The sequence below is a fragment of the Nicotiana tabacum genome, unplaced genomic scaffold (assembly GCF_000715075.1).
Source record: "Nicotiana tabacum cultivar K326 unplaced genomic scaffold, ASM71507v2 Un00001, whole genome shotgun sequence".
Taxonomy (NCBI): domain Eukaryota; kingdom Viridiplantae; phylum Streptophyta; class Magnoliopsida; order Solanales; family Solanaceae; genus Nicotiana; species Nicotiana tabacum.
The window spans coordinates 5345076-5368014 of NW_027438239.1; the positions used below are offsets into that span (position 1 = coordinate 5345076).

At 37.9% G+C, this 22939-nt stretch overlaps 1 pseudogene; it reads right to left on the reverse strand.

Moving 5' to 3' along the window:
- LOC107759412 ((R)-linalool synthase TPS5, chloroplastic-like) overlaps positions 1 to 22939 on the reverse strand; it is a 252355-nt pseudogene that overhangs the window by 13496 nt on the left and 215920 nt on the right.

Consider the following 22939-nt stretch of genomic DNA (forward strand, 5'->3'; position numbering starts at 1 on the left):
ACTTCAAGATAACACCAACAATACAAGGACAGAACAATAACAACATATATACATCATTTTCCAGCCCTATATACACCATCAAATACTACAAAACAGCCCAACACACCCCAATCTCTTCGTACACAAAACGACTACCGTAGTAGTGTCAAACGACCCGAAAATGTTATGACGAACGACCAGCCAACCACCCTACATTTATACGGTGTTTATAAACCCCCTTCCTCCTCCAAAACTCCACAAAATAGTAATAAAACACGCAGCCCAACAGCAACACAAAACAGTCCACAAAACAGTCCGCTACAAGTGAATAACTCGAACTCACGGCTTCCGATCACCGTCCCGTGAGTTCTTACAAGTATAGAACGACTTACCATGAATTTACAGCAGAAAAAATGGATGAAAGAGAGCAGTAAACTCACCTTATTTGTTGGATAACTCAGCTCCTATCTTGGTTCTTCAAACTCTAAGTTTTACCTCCAATTGGAACTTGAAAGGGAGAGAAAATCAATTAGGGTTTGTGGGAAATTTTTGGGAGGATTCTTTGCAGAGCTTATGTCTGGTTATTATGCTCTATTTTAAGTCTAATATATGAAGAAAATAGGCCCTTAAAAGGCCTCTTTGGACGACCTGAAAATGGCCCATTTTTGGGCTTTCATTTAAGCAAGTAGGTGACACACCTACTTGTCACCTAGCAGCTTGCGCAGTATCGCAAAAATGCACATATCTCTCTACTCCGATGTCGTATTGACAAATGGTTTAATGCGTTGGAAAATAGACTCATAGATCTTTAATTTGATGGGTGGAACACACCATAACTCTAAGTATATTGGGAGAAAATTGCAGTTACATTTGACCCAAAGTTTCAGTAAAACTTATGAATGTAACTTGTGATGACTTTCATCGACTTTTGTTCCACAACTCGCTTGACTTAAAAACATAACACACGGATGTAATACGACTAATATAAATCATAACATAATCTCTTTATCATGTTAATCACCCTAGTCTCACCCCAAAGGTACATGTTATAACATTCCCAACTTGTCGACTTTCGATGAAACATTGTTTTATTTAATTGCTTTAGCTTCTGAACTGTCCAACCCTCTTTGTACTTGTTGTTCATGATCTTCAATATTTGTAACCTCAGAGGTAACATGATTAACTTACTTTATATACTTTTAAATATTATCTCATTTTTTTGTCCTACATTAGTTTGCTTACGACGCATTTTTACATACGAAAATATAGGGTGTAACACCCCTACCATGTCTATATCATGTGTGTCTCTTTATTTTGACACAATAAATAGATAGCACTCAGAAGGTCACTCAATCAAAATTTTCAAACTTTTCATCGTCAAATACCTATTTTACCCTTTAAATTATTAACTTTTATCTTCTTCTTTTTTTAACTTTTTAACATTTTATTTTTTCTTTTTTTAATCTACATTATGGACTTACCTATTGAATATTTTTATCGAATGGGATAAAGGATTGTCTGCAACAAAAATACCAGAAATCTGCTATCTTTCAAGTCCAAAAACCTTCGACGTTCGTGGGCAGCAAGATCTCTCCTCGGATGGTCACACTTGATAAGTTGAAACCGGCGAGGAGCTTAGCCGCCGGAATGATGCTTCCGGTTACCTTGGCTTGTTCCATCACTCTCCATTGGATGATGTTGGCTGAACTTCTTGGGTCAACCAAAACAGTTTTAATTTTGAAATGTAGAACATTAAGAAAAATTACCAGGGTGTCGTTGTGTGGCAGAAGAAGTCCATCGACGTCTTCTTCTGTGAAGGTGATGTCGTCCTCGGCGACTTCCCGGAGTCTCTGGCTATGAGTCACCGATACCTTTGTTTTTTCTTGCTGTCGAGAAGGTTACGTCGTTGATCTCGTTCCCCCCAAAAATCATGTTAATAGATAGTCGGAGAGGGTCTTCCCCTATCTTTGAGGGATTTGTGTTATCTCGGTTACGACCATAATTGTTCTTAGCCCGGTCTCTTAGGAAATCCCTGATATGGACGTTCTTCAACAACATTTTCACTTCCTCGCGCAGATGTCGACAGTCCCTAGTTCGGTGGACATTAGTCCTATGATATTCACACCATAAATTAGGATCCCTCTGGCTAATCTCATCGGCCTCGGGAATCGTGCTTCATTGATATTTCTCATTGCTGATACCAGCTCCACTACACTAATATTAATATTATATTCTTATAGTTCTTCTATCGAGGATGAACCTATCCGCTGATCGGAACCCTTTGTTGTCGCGCCCGTCGATCTGCGTCAAAATTATTTTTCGATTTATCCTTCTTCCTTTGTCGATCTCTACCCTTAGGCGATGCCGGAAATCCGAGATGATCATCTTCTATCCTTATCTTTGATTCATAATGGTTATGGACATCCGCCCATGTGGTTGCTTGGAACTCGAGCTTGCTTTCTTTCAGCTTACGGGAAGCGTCATAGCTCCTCATGTTCAACCCCTTAGTAAATGTCTTAGCTGCCCATTCATCTGGGACGACCGGTAACATCATCCTTTCTTTCTGGAACTTGATCACAAACTCATGCAACAATTCAGACTCTCCTTGCGAAATTCTGAATATGTCCTCCCTCCGAGCTTGGACCTTCCTAGCCCTGGCATGGGCCTTGATGAAAGAATCTATGATTATCTCAAAGGAATCTATTGAGTGTTCTCGTAAGAGTGAGTACCATGTCAAGGCCCCCTTCCTGAGGGTTTCTCCAAACTTCTTCAGTAGGATCGACTCAATCTCATGTTGAGCTAAGTCGTTTCCTTTTATCGTCATTGCATAGGTTGTGATGTGCTCCTAAGGGTCTAAAGTCCCATCATACTTCGGTATATCAAGCATTTTGAACCGTTTCGGAATCAACTATTGTGATCACCCAAAATATCATCTTTAAATTTAATAGGTAATTCTGTCTTCTAAGACCTCGAAAAGCACCATTTATCATTCCTCGACAAGAGTGCGCAGTCCGTAAAATTTTTCGGAAAGTTTTCATATGAAAAATAAAATAAAATGTGAAATAGAACTTTAAAATTCAAGTGAGATGACTTTGGTCAACATTTTTAGCAAACTGACCCAGACTAGTGTTTTGACAGTTCCGGTAGCTCCGTATCGTGATTTGGGACTTGGACATATACCCAGAATTTAATTTGGAGGTCCCTAGCTCAAGTTATGACCATTTAACGGAACTGGCAATTTAAAGGCTAAATATTCCAAGTTTTACCACAGGGTTGACTGTTTGATATCGGAGCCGGAATTCGATTCTGGAAATTTGAACAGCTCCATTATGTCATTTATGACTTGTGTTCCAAATTTGAAGTTATTCCGGATTCATTTAATATGTTTTGGCACGAGATTTGCAAATTTGAAAGTTTAAAACTTAAGTTCGAATCGGGGTGTGAATTGTAAATCCAATGTTGATTGACGTGATTTTAGACCCCGAGTCAGTCTGTATTATGTTACGGGACTTGTTGGTATATTCGGACTGGGTTCTGAGTACCCCGAGTGTGATTCGAATCGAAATCGTATAAGAATTGGACTTAAGCAAAATCTGAAATTTTGCCTTCTGTTATAATCGCACCTGCGGATTTTTGGCCGCAGGTGCGAGCTCGCAGAAGCGAGACTTCCATCACAGATACGGTCTTCGCAGGTGCGGCCTCTTTCCGCAGATGCGGATGCGCAGGTGCGCATTTTTCCTCCGCAGGTGTGAGGCCTCGCCTGACAGCCCCTTTCGCATATGCGAGAGTTTTCTCGCAGATGCGAGCTCGCATGTGCGAGCCCAGGCACCGCAGGGGCGGAAATGCCTAGGCAGTATATATATCGATGAGTCCGATATTTTTACTCATGTTTTGGTCATTTTGAGCTCAGTTAAGGCGAACGTTTGGGCAATTTTCACGGGAAACATTGGAGTAAGTGTTCCTTATCCTATATTGATTATATTTCATAATTCCGTACTCGTTTATATCATGAATTCGTGAATTTAAGGAAGAAAAATCTGATTTTTCTAAAATCTTCCAAAAATAAAAAATTAAGATTTGAAGGTCAATTTGATATCGGAATGTGGTTGAACTCGTATCGGAACAGGTGTTCGGATTTCGCGATTTTTTCCGGGATTTGAGATGTGTGTCCCACTGCCGAATATTTTAATGAATTTCGGATTTTATCCGGAAAACTTATAAATTCATATGGAATTAATTCCTATGATTCGTATTGAATATATCGAATTATTTGTAAATAGATTTAAAGCTTTCGGAGGCAAATTTAAAAGGGAAAGCTGTAGTTGAGTAATTGATTGAAATATGCAAAGCGAGTTAAGTGTCGTGGTTAACCTTCACTTGAGGGAATAGAATCCTTAAATTATTTGTTATGTGAATTGCATGTGAACGACATCTTGGCGAGGTGACGAATGTCTATACGTCGTCAAATTACTTGTTTGCCTGTTTACTTGAAAAATCATAAATTATTTTTAATCATAAATTAATTATCATAATAATTGTTTCTCTCTTATTCTTTGTCAAAATATTAGTTCTTTAATTCCTGGATTAATTGTTACATGCTATCGGAATTATGTGTTGTAATTGTTATTTGACATTTAGCATATTAAATATTAAACTGCCTATTTTCTCCCTGATTTTTATAATAAATTGCTAATTGTCATTGTTTGTTTTTTAATTAAATTATAATTATTGTATGCTTGTTGTCTTATGATTTTATATTAATTGTTGCATTTATTGGGGAATTTCTTCTATAAGAATTAATTGGAATGGAAATATTGTGAGAGCGGGTTGCATGCTGTAACAGAATTGAATGTGAATATATTGTGATAGCGGGTTGCACGCTGCAACAGAATTGATGGAAATGATAATTGATTATGACTTTTGTGTTGGCTTCAATTATAATAAATGAGTTACCTGGTTTATTTCTATTATTTGTGATTGTTATTAATACTGCGTACAGGTTAATATAAGTGAACCGCCTTAGCCTCGTCACTACTTCGTCGAGGTTAGGCTAGCACTTACCAGTACATGGGGTCGGTTGTACTGATACTACATTCTGCACTTCTTGTGCAGATTTTGGAGTTGGTCCCAGCGGCGTACCGTAGACTTGCTCAGATTTCTACTATTCAGAGGAGACTTGAGGTATAACTGTGCGGCGTTCGCAGTTCTGAAGTCCCCGACTACTTTACTTTAGTTGTGTGTTTGTTTCAAGACAACGTTATTTTATTCAGACCTTTATTTGTATTTATTCTAGAAGCTCGTGCACTTGTGACACCAATTCTGGGATGGTATTTAGACACCGTTGTTTTGATGAATTATTTCACTATATTTCAAACTTTGCTTCCGCATTTGTTTCCTTGTTATTAATAAATTTAAAATTGTTTTAAAAATAGTTTATATTATTTTATCGTTGGCTTGCCTAGCAAGTGAAATGTTAGGCGCCATCACGGTCCGAAGGTGGAAATTTCGGGTCGTGACAATTGGTATCAGAGAACTAGGTTACATAGGTCTCACGAGTCACGAGCAAGCTTAGTAGAGTCTGAAGGATCGGTACGGAGACGTCTGTTCTTATCTCTTAGAGGCTATGAAGTTTAGGAACAATATCCCTTCTTTCTTATTCTGTCGTGCGATTTTATTCTATCATCGATGATTGAATTATTCTACTCTTATTCTCTCGCAGATGGTGAGAACAAGTAATACCTCTACCGATGGACAGGGACCAGAACCCCTGGTGGCAACTATGGCCAGGGGTAGAGGTCGAGGACGAGGTCGTGGCAGAGGCCGAGGTTGCTCAGTCCAGATCTCGAGCAGCTGCACCTGTTGTAGAACCTCAGGTGGACCTTCAGGAGGAGGTTCCATTTCAGAATGTACCAGTTGGACTAGTTCAGGTCCCGGAAGGATTCATAGCCACTCCAGTACTTCAGGACGCTATAGTCCATTTGGTAAGTCTTATGGAGGGCGTGGCCCAGAATGTTACATTTCCAGTGGCACCAACCGTCTCACAGGCTGGGGGAGGAGCATAAACTCCCACTACTCCCGCTCTGGAGCAGATGGCTCCCCAGAATCAAGCTCCAGCAGCCCCGCCAATTGGGGTAGTTCAGCCAGTTGTTGCAGCACAGATCGGTGATAGGCCCACCATGTCTTTTGAGGCCTTATTGAGACTGGATAAGTTTACTAAGATCTTTCCAGTTCATTTTAGTGGTACACCTTCTGAGGACCCACAGGATTATCTTGAACACTGCCACGAGGTGCTGCGGAACATGGGTATAGTTGAGACCAATGGGGTTGATTTTGCTGTATTTCAGATGACGGGATCCGCCAAGAGGTGGTGGAGAGATTATACATTGACCCGACCAATCGGATCACCTGCACTTACCTGGGAGCAGTTCTCTCAGCTATTTCTGGAGAAGTTCCTCCCTATCACATTGAGAGAGGAATTCCGCAAGCAGTTTGAGCATCTACAACATGGCAGTATGACTGTTACTCAGTATGAGTCCCGTTTTGTGAATTTGTCCCATCATGCTCTCCTTTTACTACCTACAGAGGGAGAGAGAGTAAGGAGGTTTATTGAGGGACTCACTCACCCTATCAGACTTCAGATGACCAATGAGACTCGAAGTGAGATTTCTTTTCAGGAGACTGCTAATGTCGCAAGGAAGATCGAGATGGTTCTGGCATAGGAAAGAGGGCAGAGGTCTGATAAGAGGCCTCATCAGTTCGGTGGTTACAGTGGTTCCTCGTCTGGAGGCAGGGGTAATTTTGGTAGGGGTCATCCTCCCAGACCGTTTCATTCAGCACTTCATGCATCTCCCGGTGCTTCAGGGAGTCACGGTCCTATTATGCCTTACTCTGGGCAGCCAGTATTCAGTGCACATTCAGCTCCTATCAGTGCACCACCACTCCAGAGTTACTATAGTGGTTATCCGGCCCACTTCGGTCAGCTTCAGCTTCAGCAGCCACGACATCAGGATGGGTGTTATGAGTGTGGGAACATTGGTCACATCAAGAGGTATTGCCCTAGATTAGCGAGTAACAGATCTGGGCAGGATTCTCGTGCCATCATACCGGCACCGGTTGCTTCACCACCAGCTCGGCCAGCTAGAGGCAGGGGTCAGGCAGCTAGAGGTGGAGGTCAGGCCATTAGAGATGGAGGTCAGGCCATTAGAGGTGGAGGCAAGCCAGTTAGAGGTTGTCCCAGAGATGCAGTTCAGAGTGGTGGGGCCCAGCCTCGATTTTATGCTTTTCCAGCTATGCCGGAGGCCTAGTCATTTGATGCTGTGATCACAGGTATTATTCCAGTTTGCCATAGAGATGCTTCAATTCTATATGATCCAGGATCTACTTATTCCTATGTATCCTCCTATTTTGCTTCATATTTGGTTGTGCCTTGTGATTCTCTAAGTGCTTCTGTATGTGTATCTACACCGGTGGGAAACTCTATTGTAGTAGATCATGTCTATCGTTCGTGTATGGTTACTATTGATAATCTTGAGACAAGTATGCATATTCTACTTCTTGATATGGTAGATTTTGATGTCATCTTGGGTATGGATTGGCTGTCTCCTTATCATGCTATATTGGACTGTCATGCCAAGACAGTGACCCTAGCTATGCCGGGTTTACCTCTGTTAGAGTGGAAAGGAACTCCTGGCCATTCTGCCAGCAGAGTTATTTCTTATATGAAAGCTCGACGTATGGTAGAGAAAGGGTGTCTTGCCTATTTGGCTTATATTCGCGATCCCAGTGCGGATTCCCCTTCTATGGACTCAGTACCAGTTGTTCGTGAATTTTTAGAAGTATTTCCTGCAGATCTGTCGGGGATGCCCCCCGACAGAGATATTGACTTCTATATTGATTTGGCTCTGGGCACTCAGCCCATTTCTATTTCACCATACCGTATGGCCCCACCAGAGTTGAAAGAATTGAAAAAGCAGTTACAAGACTTGCTTGATCAGGGATTCATTAGACCCAGTGTCTCGCCCTGGGGTGCACCAGTATTATTTGTAAAGAAGAAAGATGGCTCGATGTGGATGTGTATAGATTATCGACAGTTGAACAAGGCCACTATCAAAAACAAATATCCGCTGCCAAGAATTGATGACTTATTTGATCAGCTTCAGGGTGCCAAGGTATTTTTGAAGATTGATTTGAGATCTGGTTACCATCAGTTGAAGATTAGGGCATCTGATGTCCCTAAGACAACTTTTAGGACTCGGTATGGGCATTACGAGTTCCTAGTGATGTAATTTGGGTTGACAAATGCCCCAGCAACATTTATGGATTTGATGAATCGGGTGTTCAAGCCCTATTTGTATTCTTTTGTGGTTGTATTCATTGATGATATCTTGATTTACTCCAGCAGTCCAGAGAAGCATGAGCAGCATCTTCGGAGTGTGCTTCAGACTTTAAAGAATAATCAGTTATATGCCAAATTTTCAAAATGTGAATTTTGGTTAGACTCAGTTGCCTTTTTGGGACATGTTGTATCGGCAGAAGGCATAAAGGTGGATCCTAAGAAGATTGAGGCTGTTCAGAATTGGCTTAGACCTACTTTAGTCACAGAGATCCGAGGTTTCTTAGGTTTAGCAAGTAATTATCGTCGGTTCATGGAAGGGTTTTCATCTATAGCAAGCCCATTGACTAGATTGACACAGAAAGGTGTCCCATTCAGATGGTCAGATGAGTGTGAGTTGAGCTTTCAGAAGCGCAAGACCGCTTTGACTACGGCGCTAGTATTGGTATTACCCACAGGTTCAGGATCGTATACGGTATATTATAACGCATCACATATTGGGCTTGGTGCAGTATTAATGCAAGATGGCAAGGTAATTGCATATGCGTCGTGGCAGTTAAAAGTTCACGAGAAGAATTATCCTGTTCATGACTTAGAATTGGCAGCCATTGTTCATGTGCTGAAGATTTGGAGGCATTACCTCTACGATGTCTCATGTGAGGTATTTACTGATCATCGCGGCCTTCAGTATCTGTTCAAACAAAAAGATCTTAATTTGAGGCAGAGAAAATGGTTGCAGTTGTTGAAAGACTATGATATCACTATTTTGTATCACCCCGGAAAGGCCAATGTGGTGGCCGATGCTTTGAGTAGAAAGGCTGTTAGTATGGGCAGTCTTGCGTATATTTCGGTTGGTGAGAGGCCATTAGCTGCAGATGTCCAGACTTTGGCTAATCAGTTTGTGAGGTTAGATGTTTCAGAACCCAGTCGGGTTCTAGCTTGCACAGTCACTCGGTCCTCTTTATATGAGCGCATCAGAGAGAGGAAGTATGATGATCCTCATTTACTTGTCCTTATGGATACGGTGTGGCACGGTGATGCCAAACAGGTTGATGTGGGGGAAGATGGGGTTCTGCGAATGCATGGTCGTATTTGTGTGCCAAATGTGGATAGGCTTCGTGAATTAATTCTTGAAAAAGCACACAGTTCCAGGTATTCTATTCATCCAGGTACCGCCAAAATATATCAAGATTTGCGGCAACATTATTGGTGGACGAGAATGAAAAAGGATATAGTTGCACATGTAGCTCGGTGTCTGAATTGTTAGCAAGTTAAGTACGAGCATCAAAGACCTGGTGGTTTGCTTCAGAAGTTAGAAATTCCTGAGTGGAAATGGGAGCATATCACTATGAATTTTGTTGTTGGGCTCCCACGGACTCAGAGAAAATTTGACGCAGTTTGGTTCATTATGGACAGGTTGACCAAGTCAGCACATTTTACTCCAGTAGCAGTTACCTATTCTTCAGAGAGGTTAGCTGAAATTTACATTTTTGACATTGTCCGCCTTCATGGTGTGCCCGTGTCTATTATTTCAGATCGAGGTACGCAGTTTACCTCATATTTCTGGAGGACTGTACAGCGTGAGATAGGCACGCGGGTGGAGTTTAGTACAACATTTCATCCACAGATAGACGGACAGTCAGAGCGCACTATTCAGATATTGGAAGATATGCTCCACGCTTGTGTTATAGACTTTGGAGGTTCTTAGGATCATTTCTTGCCACTTGCGGAGATTGCTTATAATAATAGCTACCAGTCGAGCATTCAGATGGCTCCATATGAGGCATTATACGGAAGGCGATGCCGATCGCCAGTTGGTTGGTTTGAACCGGGAGAGGCTCGGTTGTTGGGTACCGATTTGGTACAGGATGCCTTGGATAAGGTCAAGATTATTCAGGATCGACTTCGCACAGCTCAGTCTAGGCAAAAGAGTTATGCCGACCGTAAAGTTCGTGATATTGCATTCATGGTTGGAGAAAGAATATTGCTCCGGGTTTCACCTATGAAAGGTGTAATGAGGTTCGGAAAGAAGGGCAAGTTGAGCCCTAGGTATATCGGACCCTTTGAAATTCTTGAAAGGGTGGGTGAAGTAGCCTACAAGATTGCATTACCACCTAGTTTATCAGCGGTTCATCCGGTGTTCCATGTGTCTATGCTCCGAAAATATCATGGTGATCCGTCCCATGTGTTAGATTTCAGCTCAGTCCAATTGGACAAAGATTTGACTTACGAGGAGGAGTCGGTGGCTATTCTAGCCCGGCAGGTCCGACAGTTGAGGTCAAAGAGTTATCCTTTAGTTCAAGTGCAATGCAGAGGTCAGCCGGTAGAGGCATCTACCTGGGAGTCCAAGTCGGACATGCGGAGTAAATATCCACACTTATTCAAAAGCTCAGGTACTTCTTTCTAACTCCGTTCGAGGGCGAACGTTTGTTTTAGAGGTGGAGAATGTGATGACCCAAAATTTTATTTTTAAATTTAATAAGTAATTATGTGTTCTAAGATCTTGAAAAGCACCATTTATCATTCCTCGACTTGTGTGCGCAGTCCGTAAAATTTTTCGGAAAGTTTTTATGTAAAAAATGAATTAAAATATGAAATGGAGCTTTAAAATTCAAGTGAGTTGACTTTGGTCAACTTTTTTAGCTAACGGACCCGGATCAGTGTTTTGACAGTTGTGGTAGCTCTGTATCGTGATTTAGAACTTGGGCGTATGCCCAAAATTTAATTTAGAGGTCCCTAGCTCAAGTTATGACCATTTAACGAAACTCGCAATTTAAAGGCTAAATATTCCAAGTTTGACCACGGGGTTGACTATTTGATATCGGAGCCGGAATCCGATTCTGGAAATTTGAACAGTTCTGTTATGTCATTTATGACTTGTGTGCCAAATTTGAAGTCATTCCGGATTCATTTAATATGTTTTGGCACGAGATTTGCAAATTTGAAAGTTTAAAACTTAAGTTCGAATCGGGGTGTGAATTGTAAATCCAGTGTTGTTTGACGTGATTTTAGACCCCGAGTGAGTTTGTATTATGTTACGGGACTTGTTCGTATATTGAGACTGGGTTCCGAGTACCCCGAGTGTGATTCGAATCGAAATCGTACAAGAATTGGACTTAAGCAAAATCTGAAATTTTGCCTTCTGTTATAATCGCACCTGCGAATTTTTGACCGCAGGTGCGAGCTTGCAGAAGCGAGACTTCCATCGCAAATGCGGTCTTCGCAGGTGCGGCCTCTTTCCGCAGATGCGGATGCGCAGGTGCGCATTTTTCCTATGTATGTGCGAGGCCTCACCTGGCAGCCCCTTTCGCATATGCGATCTCGCATGTGCGAGCACAGGCACCGCAGGTGCGGATATGCCTGGGCAGTGTATATATCGAACAGTCCGACATTTTTACTCATGTTTTGGTCATTCTGAGCTCGGTTAAGGCGAAGCTTTAGGCGATTTTCACGAAAAACATTGGGGTAAATATTCCTTATCCTATATTGATTATATTTCATGATTCCATACTCGTTTATATCATGAATCCGTGAATTTATGGAAGAAAAATCAGATTTTTCTAAAATCTTCCAAAAACGAAAAATTAAGATTTGAAGGTCCATTTGATATCGGAATTGGAAAAATTTTGTATGGTTGAACTCGTATCGGAACGAGTGTTCGGATTGCGTGAGTTTTTCTGGGATTTGAGATGTGGGTCCCACTGCCGAATATTTTAATAAATTTCGGATTTTATCCGAAAAATTTGTAAATTCATATGGAATTAATTCCTATGATTCGTATTGAATATATCGAATTGTTTGTGAATAGATTTGAAGCTTTCGGAGGCAAATTTAAAAGGGAAAGTTGTGGTTGAGTAATTGATTGAAATTTGCAAAGTGAGGTAAGTATCGTGGTTAACCTTGACTTGAGGGAATATAACCCTTAAATTATTTGTTATGTGAATTATATGTGAACGACTTATAGGCGAGGTGACGAATGTCTATACGTCATCAAATTACTTGTTTACTTAAAAAATCATAAATTAATTATCATAATAATTGTTTCTCTCTTATTCTTTGTCAAAATATTAGTTCTTGAATTCCTGGATTAATTGTTACATGCTATCTGAATTATGTGTTTTAATTGTTATTTGAAATTTAGCATATTAAATATTAAACTGCCTATTTTCTCCCTGATTTCTATAATAAATTGCTAATTGTAATTGTTTGTTTCATAATTAAATTATAATTGTTGTATGCGTGTTGCCTTATGGTTTTATATTAATTCTTGCGTTTATTGGGGAATTTCTTCTATAAGAATTGATTGGAATGGAAATATTGGAGGATCGGGTTGCACGCCGCAACAGACTTGTTAAAAAGTTAATATTGGAGGATCGGGTGGCACGCCGCAACAGACTTATTAAAAGTCAATTTTGGGGAATCGGATTGCACGCCGCAATAGACTTAATGAAAATTCAATATTGAAGGATCGGATTGCATGCCGCAACAGACTTATTTAAAGTCAATATTGAGGGATCAGATTGCACGCCGCAACAGACTTATTTAAAAGTCTATATATATACTTGACTGAAATAAATATATGACAGACTTGATTAAAAGGAAAATATTGTGAGAGCGGGTTGCACGCTGCAACAGAATTGAATGTGAATATATTGTGAGAGCGGGTTGCACGCTGCAACAGAATTGATGGAAATGATAATTGATTATGACTGCTGCGTTGGCTTCAATTATAATAAATGAGTTACCTGATTTATTTCTATTATTTGTGATTGTTATTAATACTGCGTACAGGTTAATATAAGTGAACCGCCTTAGCCTCGTCACTACTTCGTAGAGGTTAGGCTCAGCACTTACCAATACATGGGGTCGGTTGTACTGATATTACACTCTGCACTTCTTGTGCAGATTTTGGAGTTGGTCCCAGCGGCGTACTATAGACTTGCTCGGATTTCAGCTATTCAGAGGAGACTTGAGGTATAACTGTACGGCGTTCGCAGTTCTGAAGTCCCGGTCTACTTTACTAAAGCTGTGTGTTTGTTTCCAGACAGCTTTATTTTATTCAGACCTTTATTTGTATTTATTCTAGACGCTCGTGCACTTGTGACATCATTTCTGGGATGGTATTTAGACACCGTTGTTTTGATGAATTATTTCACTATATTTTAAGCTTTTCTTCCGCATTTGGTTCCTTGTTATTAATAAATTTAAAATTGTTTTAAAAATGGTTTATATTATTTTAACGTTGGCTTGCCTAGCAAGTGAAATGTTAGGCGTCATCCCGGTCCGAAGGTGGAAATTTCGGGTCGTGACAACTATGGTGTTGCGCTCGATTTGAATGATAATTGGGTGTACTTATTCGAGTCCGGGCCCTTCAGCACTGGTGGTGTGCCCGGAATTTGATCCATCCGAGTGTGGTACTCTTTCATGTTCTGATCCATCCGCTCGTTCATTTTCTGCATGAACCGCATGAGCTCGGTCTTGAAGGTATCATTGTCGTTATCATTACCGGATCTGTTGTCGATCCCCCCGGCTCCGTCGATGCCAACCTCACCCCTCGGGGTGTTATTATCAACTCTTTGCACTATTTGATTTACGGGGGAGCCGGGAGGAACAGGGCCTCTTTCATTCACATTGTTGGAAGCACCTGACAATGCCTGCTTCAGTTATGTCATGGCCTGGTCTTGCCTTGAGAGATGGTCCATGATGGCCTTTTGCTGCTCCCTCAAGATTAGTACTATTTCCACAACATACTCGTCCTCGGCATCATCAGAATTTATCTCCCATACATGTCGGGGATATCGCCCGCCATGGATCGGAGTTGTTATGTCATTGTTGCGGGTGTCACTGATCGAATCCTCGTGTTGAGGCAGATTTTCTTGTACCTCACGTTGACATCGTTAGCTGAAATGTTTTATGATTTTTCCTATGAAACAAAGAATCAAACAAGTTATTAATAGATGCAAGGATCAAATCAATTACGCAACTGTCTAAGTCCCACGGTGGACGCCAAACTGTTCATCCGTAAAATAATATAGTTGAATTTATATCGTGGTTTATAGATAAGTGAATCGATTTGATCCTAAAATGATAAAATAAATTAAAGGAAAAGTATAAGATTTAGCGTTGAAATCGAAATAAACAGCAGGCAGCCTGGTTTTGGGAGCAAGGCTTCCGAAGACAGCAATAAGAACAATATTAGATAAAAAGTAAAGTATTATTTAGCTTGAAAGTAAAATGTAGCATAGGTTTTTCTAGAGATTTTGTCTCTTACAATTGTTATTGAAGTCACTATTTATAGCTATACTTAGGGAAAAATGTCCTAGGATCAAGCCCCTCTTAAATGATACAATACTTGGGGTCATTGATGAATATGTAACGGCAGGCCATGAATGCCAAAATTCTCTATAACAGCTGTATATTTAATATAGAGGAATATTCTTCATTAAATGTCATCTGGTGACAAGTATTTGTTTGCCCCTGTTGACTATGCTCCCTTCGGGATCTCCTCAGTGCCAACTGAAGCTGTTATCCTCGGTCTTGGTTTTTACTCACTTCATCTTCCATCTGCCTCTAGTTCCACGTGTCACGCTATCATTCTAGCATTTAGTATAAACTAATTTTACCCAATACAGATTGGTTTGTTTTGGTTTCAATATTTGAATAACAACTTAATTAATTTAGTTTCTTTCAAAGAAAAGATTGAACAGTAAATACTCCTAATTTAGACATGTCATCCGTTAATAGTTTAGATCATATGCGTCATAGCTGTCACAAAAGGTGGCACATGTTATAAAATAAAAGCAACTTAGTAAAACATGAACAAGACATGTTGTTATGAAGTAAAAGCAATTTAGTAAAACATGAACAAGAAATGGAGATAGAGAGAAGAAAGAGATTTTCTTCTTCAATTGTGTGTATTTTCTTATCTATTACAAGGCCTTTTATATAGGCATGAAAAGTAAAGAAAAATATGTCATTGAATATGTCATTAAGCATAGAAATATGTCATTGAATATGTCATTAAGCATTTGAGAAGATCATGGAGGAAGAGTAGACATCCACCATAATTTGAATTTTCTTATAACACTCCCCCTTGGATGTCCATAGATAATGTGCCTTGTTAAAACCTTATTAGGAAAAAACCCTATGGTAAAAAAATTCTAGTGAAGGAAAAAGAGTACACATGTTTAGAAATACGCCTTTTGGTTGCTTCGTTAAAAACCTTGCAAGAAAAACCCAATGGGACAAAACCTTGTAAGAAAAAAAGAGTACAACGTGTATTAACTCCCCCTGATGAGAGCATCAATTCACATCCTTGAGCCTTCGCATCCCAATCTTGTACACTAGTTTCTTGAAGGTTGACGTAGGTAGAGATTTGGTGAACAGATCAGCTATATTATCACTTGAACGGATCTGTTGCACATTGATATCACTATTCTTTTGAAGATCATGTGTGAAAAATAACTTTGGTGAAATTTGCTTTGTCCTATCCCCTTTATGAATCCTCCCTTCAATTGGGCTATGCATGCTGCATTGTCTTCATATAAAATTGTGGGTAGTTTGTCACACTTCAAACCATATTTGTCTCGAATAAGGTGTATTATAGACCTCAACCATATACATTCTCGACTTGCTTCATGTATAGCAATTATCTCAACATGATTAGATGAAGTAGCCACGATTGATTGATTAGTCGATCGCCAAGATATGACAGTGCCTCCATATGTAAACACATAGCCTGTTTGAGATCGAGCCTTGTGTGGGTCATATAAATACCCAGCATCGGCATAACCAACAAGATCGTGACTTCAATCATTGCCATAAAATAATCCCATATCGGTAGTCCCTTTTAGATACCGTAATATGTGTTTGATTCCATTCCAATGTCTCCTTGTAAGAGCAGAGCTATATCTTGTTAAGGCATTAACTGAAAAAGTTATGTCAGACCTTGTAATGTTAGAAAGATACATTAGTGCACCAATTGCACTAAGATATGGTGACCAAGAAGCTCTTCATTATTTTCATGAGGTCGGAATGAATGTGCTTTATCCTTATGGAATCGCTTTAAAATCTTTTTAGTGTATGCTGATTGATGAACAAAAATTCCATCTTTTATATACTCAATTTGTAGACAAAGACAAAATTTTGTCTTTCCAAGATCTTTCATTTCAAATTCTTTCTTTAAATAGTCTACTGCTTTAGGAAGCTCTACTACTTTAGGAAGCTTTCTAGGAGTTCCAATGATATTTAAATCATCAACATATACGGTGATTATAACAAATTTAGATCCATATCTTTTTATAAAGACACAAGGACAAATTGAATCATTCTTATACTCTTCTTTCAACAGGTACTCACTCAGGCGATTATACCACATGCGCCCTGATTGTTTCAATCCGTATAAGGATTTTTGAAGCTTTATTTAATAAATTTCTTGGAAACCTTAATATGCTTCAGAACAATTTAAATCCTTCAATGATTTCCATTATACGCATATCACGTTTTTCTTGTATTGCCAGATTAAAACCTGAAATGTAGACATCCACCACAGGAGAACATGTCTTTATATAATCAACGCCAGGATATTTAAAAATCTTTTTGTGACACAAGTCGTCTTTATGTCTATCGGCTTGAACTTTTTTCGCACAAGAACACATTTATACCTCCACTGGCTTTATACTTTCAGGAGTTGGGACTATCCGTCCAACTTCACATTTTTCAGGTGAAATCAATTTTCATTGCGTATTTTCATTTGGCCAATCATTTATCTGTCCAAATTTCACGATAGATTTGAGCTCAAGATCCTCGTCAATATTAATAATATTGAGCGATATATTATATTAACAATATCGTCGATGATCATTTTATATCGGTTCTACTATTACCCAATAAAGACATAATTTATTGAGATCTTTTTATCTTATTATTTTCAGGTACCTGAGCCTCTCCCATGAGGTCTTATGAAGTGTTATGTCGTGGTGCTCTTTTAGAGCACTTGCCTCCTTATTATGACCATCTTGAACATTTGCTCCTCTCCTTCTTCAAGGAGTTTTATCTTTGGAACCGATTAGTCTATTATGCTTTATGCATGCCATGGACTCTATTCATTATGAACTTTATTTTATTTGGAGCATTAGCAGCTGAATATGACATTTAGCTTTGGGTCAACAAATACGCCTGGCAATATTTTGCAAATGATTTATCACTTGAACTTCAAGTTCACATTTTCTCATACGAGGATCTCGATGTACTGATAATAATTCATTACATGCATTACTTTTTCAGCTGCCCATTTTCTCCCCTATTCTTAGGATCACCAACACATATCCCTAGCCTTATTTGGGGATCCATCTTTGTGCATTGTGGTGGAACAATTAAATCATATAGCACATTCATATTTCTAGATGAAAATTATTTGGTTCCTGGCCCTGAACCGATTGTGATAGGGAGAACTTATCATAACTTGGCTAGATGCGTACAAGTGTTGTTTTATATTAAATAATACATCACATACCAAATTTTATTTTGGCAGTTTTGTTCTCATAACCAATGGTTTAGATATAATTGGAGGCATACAATTTCTGCTAAACCAACTTGGATTTAAACCAGTATTATCAAGATAATTTATATTCTGGAACTGTGCTCTAATAATTTGAGCAATCAATCTTGCAAAAGCCAAACTGCAAGTTGATAACAAATGCACATGTGACCATAGAATAGATGCATCTATTAAAATCATATAATAGTAAACGGTCCATATGGAAGGTGACTGGGCCCATATATTTATCACCTTTTATTCGTTCCAGAAATCAAGGGATTCAATCCCAACCTTAACTGGTATATCATAAGAATAAGCAGCACAATTGTTGAAGAATCTTATATTTCTTCAATATATGCCAATGTAATTTTCAATTATTTTTTCGCACCATATTTGAACCGAGATGGTCAACCGGTCACGCCAACTAATATTTATTTCAGTAAACCTCTAGTTTACTTGTGGCTTGTGATTGCATCATCATGCTTATACTTGTGTAGTAAAAATAGAAGAAAAGTCAGGTAACCTTTCATATTTATCCAGTATGATTATAGTAATATAAAGATATTCAATCTTCTTTTCATTTATAGTCTCAATATGCCAACCACTTTGGCTAAAATATTACTAAATCAAAATATTTCTTTTGAGACTTACTACAATATTAATGTCATGAACAATTTGATTCATCCTGGTAGTAACAAATTAGTTCTTTCAGAGCTCTTAACTGCTTTTGTTCTACAAGATCTTTTGTCACACCATCCATATAATGAATGTCTCCTTCACAAAGAGAATCATATCATAATAATTGTCATGTTCAAAATCATCATAAGCAAAATAATTTCTTGCTTTGATTTTGCTTTTAATAACTTTCATAAAGCATGACAAAATATTTTTGGCGTATCACATGTATGCGACCAATGATATATTCATTATCTTTCTTTGTCTCAAACCTCTCTTAGAAGTGAGTTGTGGTATGTATCCAATCATTCATTGCACATCTTTATTCATTACTTTTATTACATACTGCTACACTCACCTTCAGGAATGAGTCTGCATTCTCAATGCTTATCACAAGTCACATTCTCTTAAAAACAATGGAGTATAATTATTGTGACATGCTTTATAAATTTTTCATACCATTTTGATGGTAAATATTTCCTTCACCTTTTTGAAGGATTACATCGAGAACCCTTATTGTTCTCCTTTTATAGTTACCATAATGAAGACAAATTATAATTTCGTCCCTTGCCATGTCTTCGTATATTCATACAGTCATGAAAAATTATTTTGTCGTCTTTCAAACTTATCATATATTGTTGCCACATTCGCTTCACTGAATGGAGCATATCAAGTAGGGCGGGCTTTATGATTCTTTCATCGATACTATGCATTGTGACTCAAATCCAATGCTTTACCCCTATAAAGGCATGTTAGGCAAAATGTGTTAGGACTCAAACCCAACTCTTATCATTATAGTGCACCGGAACTTAAATATGTCTTAACTAGTTGCATAATAGGCCAAAGTACAAGATTAAATTATCAATCTTGTGGTCAGAAACATAAACAAAATTAGTTATAACAAGATTTTAAAATATAACCACTTTTTAAGGTTGTAGGACAAAAACATTTCATTCCTTCTAAGTGTTATCACTTTTAGATTTACGTGAATTTAAATAGAAGTGTATTCAAATAAATACTAGATAATCTGTTAGAACACTTACTAATTTTGTAAACGATAAACCAAATCAATAAAGTAAGAATAAAGACTAGGACTTGGAAGCATATATATAATTCCTGTAGTACTTCCAGTATCTACATATGCGATCCAATTCACATCATAATATATGGATTATAGATGATAGTCAAAGTCTAAGATTGACTGTAAATCAGAATATCTATTATGCTTACAACTATCCTGCCACAATATTATGTTTATTTATGCATGCATTTAACCAACTATGCAGGAATAGTACCAGTTTAGTTCTATTCATTAAATATTACCATAGTAACATTCATCTTAGTGTGAAAAGGGTAAAGGGCACATTGGTTGTCTGATATCTGCGCACATATATGTAAGCACTATTCAGCACGTTAAATATAAGTTAAAGAATTGAGTAGAGAGTACCTGTTTCAAAACTTAATTACAAAATATATATTCATGCATTTTGATTTGGTTCATGAATATATCCCTTGAAGGATAGCCAAACGATAACTAAAAATTCATATCAGACGTCAAGAAAGAATAAGCAAAAACTATACTTGCCAATGTAGGGCTCGCACACTTTCAAGCTATAACAAAATGGAAATAAAATATTGAAAGCTTATTGTGAGTTATCATGGCAAAAAAGAAAAAATTTGAGATTAGTGGAAGATAAAAACAAAAATATGAATAAACTAGAAAGATGAAAACTTATCTTGTTTTAGTATCCAGCACATTGGCTTCTATCTTTGTTTTGTTTGATATCCACAGAATTGTTGGTATAAGGATAGCAAACACAAAGCACAATCTATGCCTATATGGAGGTGTACGGAAATGGGAGCACAGTCGTGCTGATAACGTGTTATGAAATAAAAGCAATTTAGTAAAACATGAACAAGACATGTTGTTATGAAGTAAAAGCAATTTAGTAAAACATGAACAAGAAATGAAGATAGAGAGAAGAAAGAGATTTTCTTCTTCATGAATTGTGTGTATTTTCTTATCTATTACAAGGCCTTTTATATAGGCATGAAAAGTGAAGAAAAATATGTCATTGAATATGTCATTAAGCATTTGAGAAGATCGTGGAGGAAGAGTAGACATCCACCATAATTTGATTTTTCTTATAACAGCACATACTATATATGTCTTTATTTATCAACTCGCAGAGTAATGACTGGATCAAATTAATATTTAAACACTTTTATTAGCATGTGGAATTGTCACGTAGCGAACTATTAAGATATGACATATCTAAATCATTTCACAAAGATTAGGGGCAAATTTGATCATTTTACTTTATCGTTTCTTTTGCTCGTTGCCTTTCATCTTGAAAAAAAATACCTTACACAATCACCTTCTCTTTTAAAGGTCATTCTCCACCATAGAAGCAATTCCTCTAAACTCTCTTCTCTTGTTAAAAATAAAGCCTAGTCAAAAAAGAAAGGAGACAAGCAAATCTACACCATCTATCTTTTCTCGCTCCACCACCTATATATATATAAAAACAAATCTTGGCCCCTTATATTTTATCCATAACAACACCATAATCTTATTTGTCCATCATCACTAGACCTTTGTTGACTCTAGAAATGACCAAGAAACCACATCAACCCTCTTCTACTCTCATATCTTCCTTCTTTTTCAAAATCCTTTTAAAACGACGGTCACCAAAGACTCGTCGTAAAAAACCTACAGTGTGGTCTCAAACCTAATATAGTCGACCACGATCACTCATAAAAAAATAAAAAATTTATCCTCCATTCCCAAGAAAACAAATTAGCAAAAAGTCCACCACCAGCAATCATCGACTACCTTTTTCATCTTTCTCTTCCACTTCAAAAATATTAGACCTTTCTCACTATCATCCACCCCTCACATGACCTTCGCCCAAAAAGAAAAAAAGTATAATAATTGCTACCTTCTAACCACCACAGAACTCAACAAAGAAACCATTCATCACCAAAAATATCTTTCATCAACACAGCCCATCAAAAAGAACCATTGAAAACCCTACTCGAAACACCATTTTTCAGTCTATATGTTGGAGATGATTCGAGAAACTAACTTAAATTTAGTAGATAAATGATAGAAAGGGGATGTTTTGATTAGTTGGTTTTGTGGTAAAGAAGGATTTTGGCTGAGAAAGTGAAATAATTTTTTGGAAGATGAAGGACCAAGAAAAAATATATTAAAACAAAAAGAGAGAGATCATTTTGCCTTTGAACTTTATGGAATTATATGTATATGCCCTCCGTTAATATTTGGCCAAATAGGGACCTTATGGTAGTTCCATATGCCGATCAAAGTGTTTAGATACTAATTAGAATTAAATAATTCTTCGTTTGTTAATCAAGTCATATGTGTGCCCTTTTTGTAATATCAGGGGTGCATCTGATTCCATATTAACAAAGGCATATCTAAACTATTTCACAAAGTTCAAAGGCGGATTTAAATATATCTGGTCATATTTCTATATGTTTTAATATTACGTTATTCATGTTTTAATCGCTTTTTGGTGCTATTTGGTGTTTAGAATACCCAACATGCGTTAATTTTTGATTTTAGGCAAAATACATAGTTTATCCATTGAACTTGCATCGAAATCCCTGTTACACATCCTTTTTTACGGAATTATTTGAACACACTCAACCTTTCAAAAGTGTGTCTAAGACACACATTTTTTTATTACGTGTCACTCGCGTGTTTTACACACATGAGAGGCGAGTGGACAATTAAAATTGTGTCTAAAGGCTCATTTTGACGCTTTTTAAATTTTTCTAAATCATTTTCTTTCGTTTTTAGAAAATATTCTACCAAGTCTTTTCCACCTTCTACCACCATACCACCAAATATTTTTTCTAAGATTTAAAGGAGGATAAAAATATTCATAGTTTCACATTCAACATGAAGAATCGCTGAGTGACGACGTCTTTGTTGGTGGCCAAATCTGAAGGAAAAATTCATGGAGTTCTTCGTATGTGTGTCGTGAGAATTGGGTCTGTGGAGTTTCTTCCATTTCAGCCATTGATGAGTTGGAAATTTTTGATTCTTTTCTGGTCTTATTGTTGTTGATGTAAGTAATTTTGGTACTCAATTATATTATCAATTAGGTCAATATGAAAGAGAGACGATACAAATACGAGAAACTTTAGAAAAATATTTAATCGGTAATGGTGATATAAATTCAATGTCTTCCTAATATTTAAAAAATTAAAACTAAAAATAAAGGTTTCATGGTTGATGTACAACTTGGGGAAGATGAAGAAGATGGATACAATTGAAAATTCAATTTTTCTTTTAAAGTCAATAACATGTGTTACGTTATTATTGGTGCGTGACTACACTTATTGAGAAAAAAAGTGGTCAAATACCGAATAAGTATGTCTTAGAT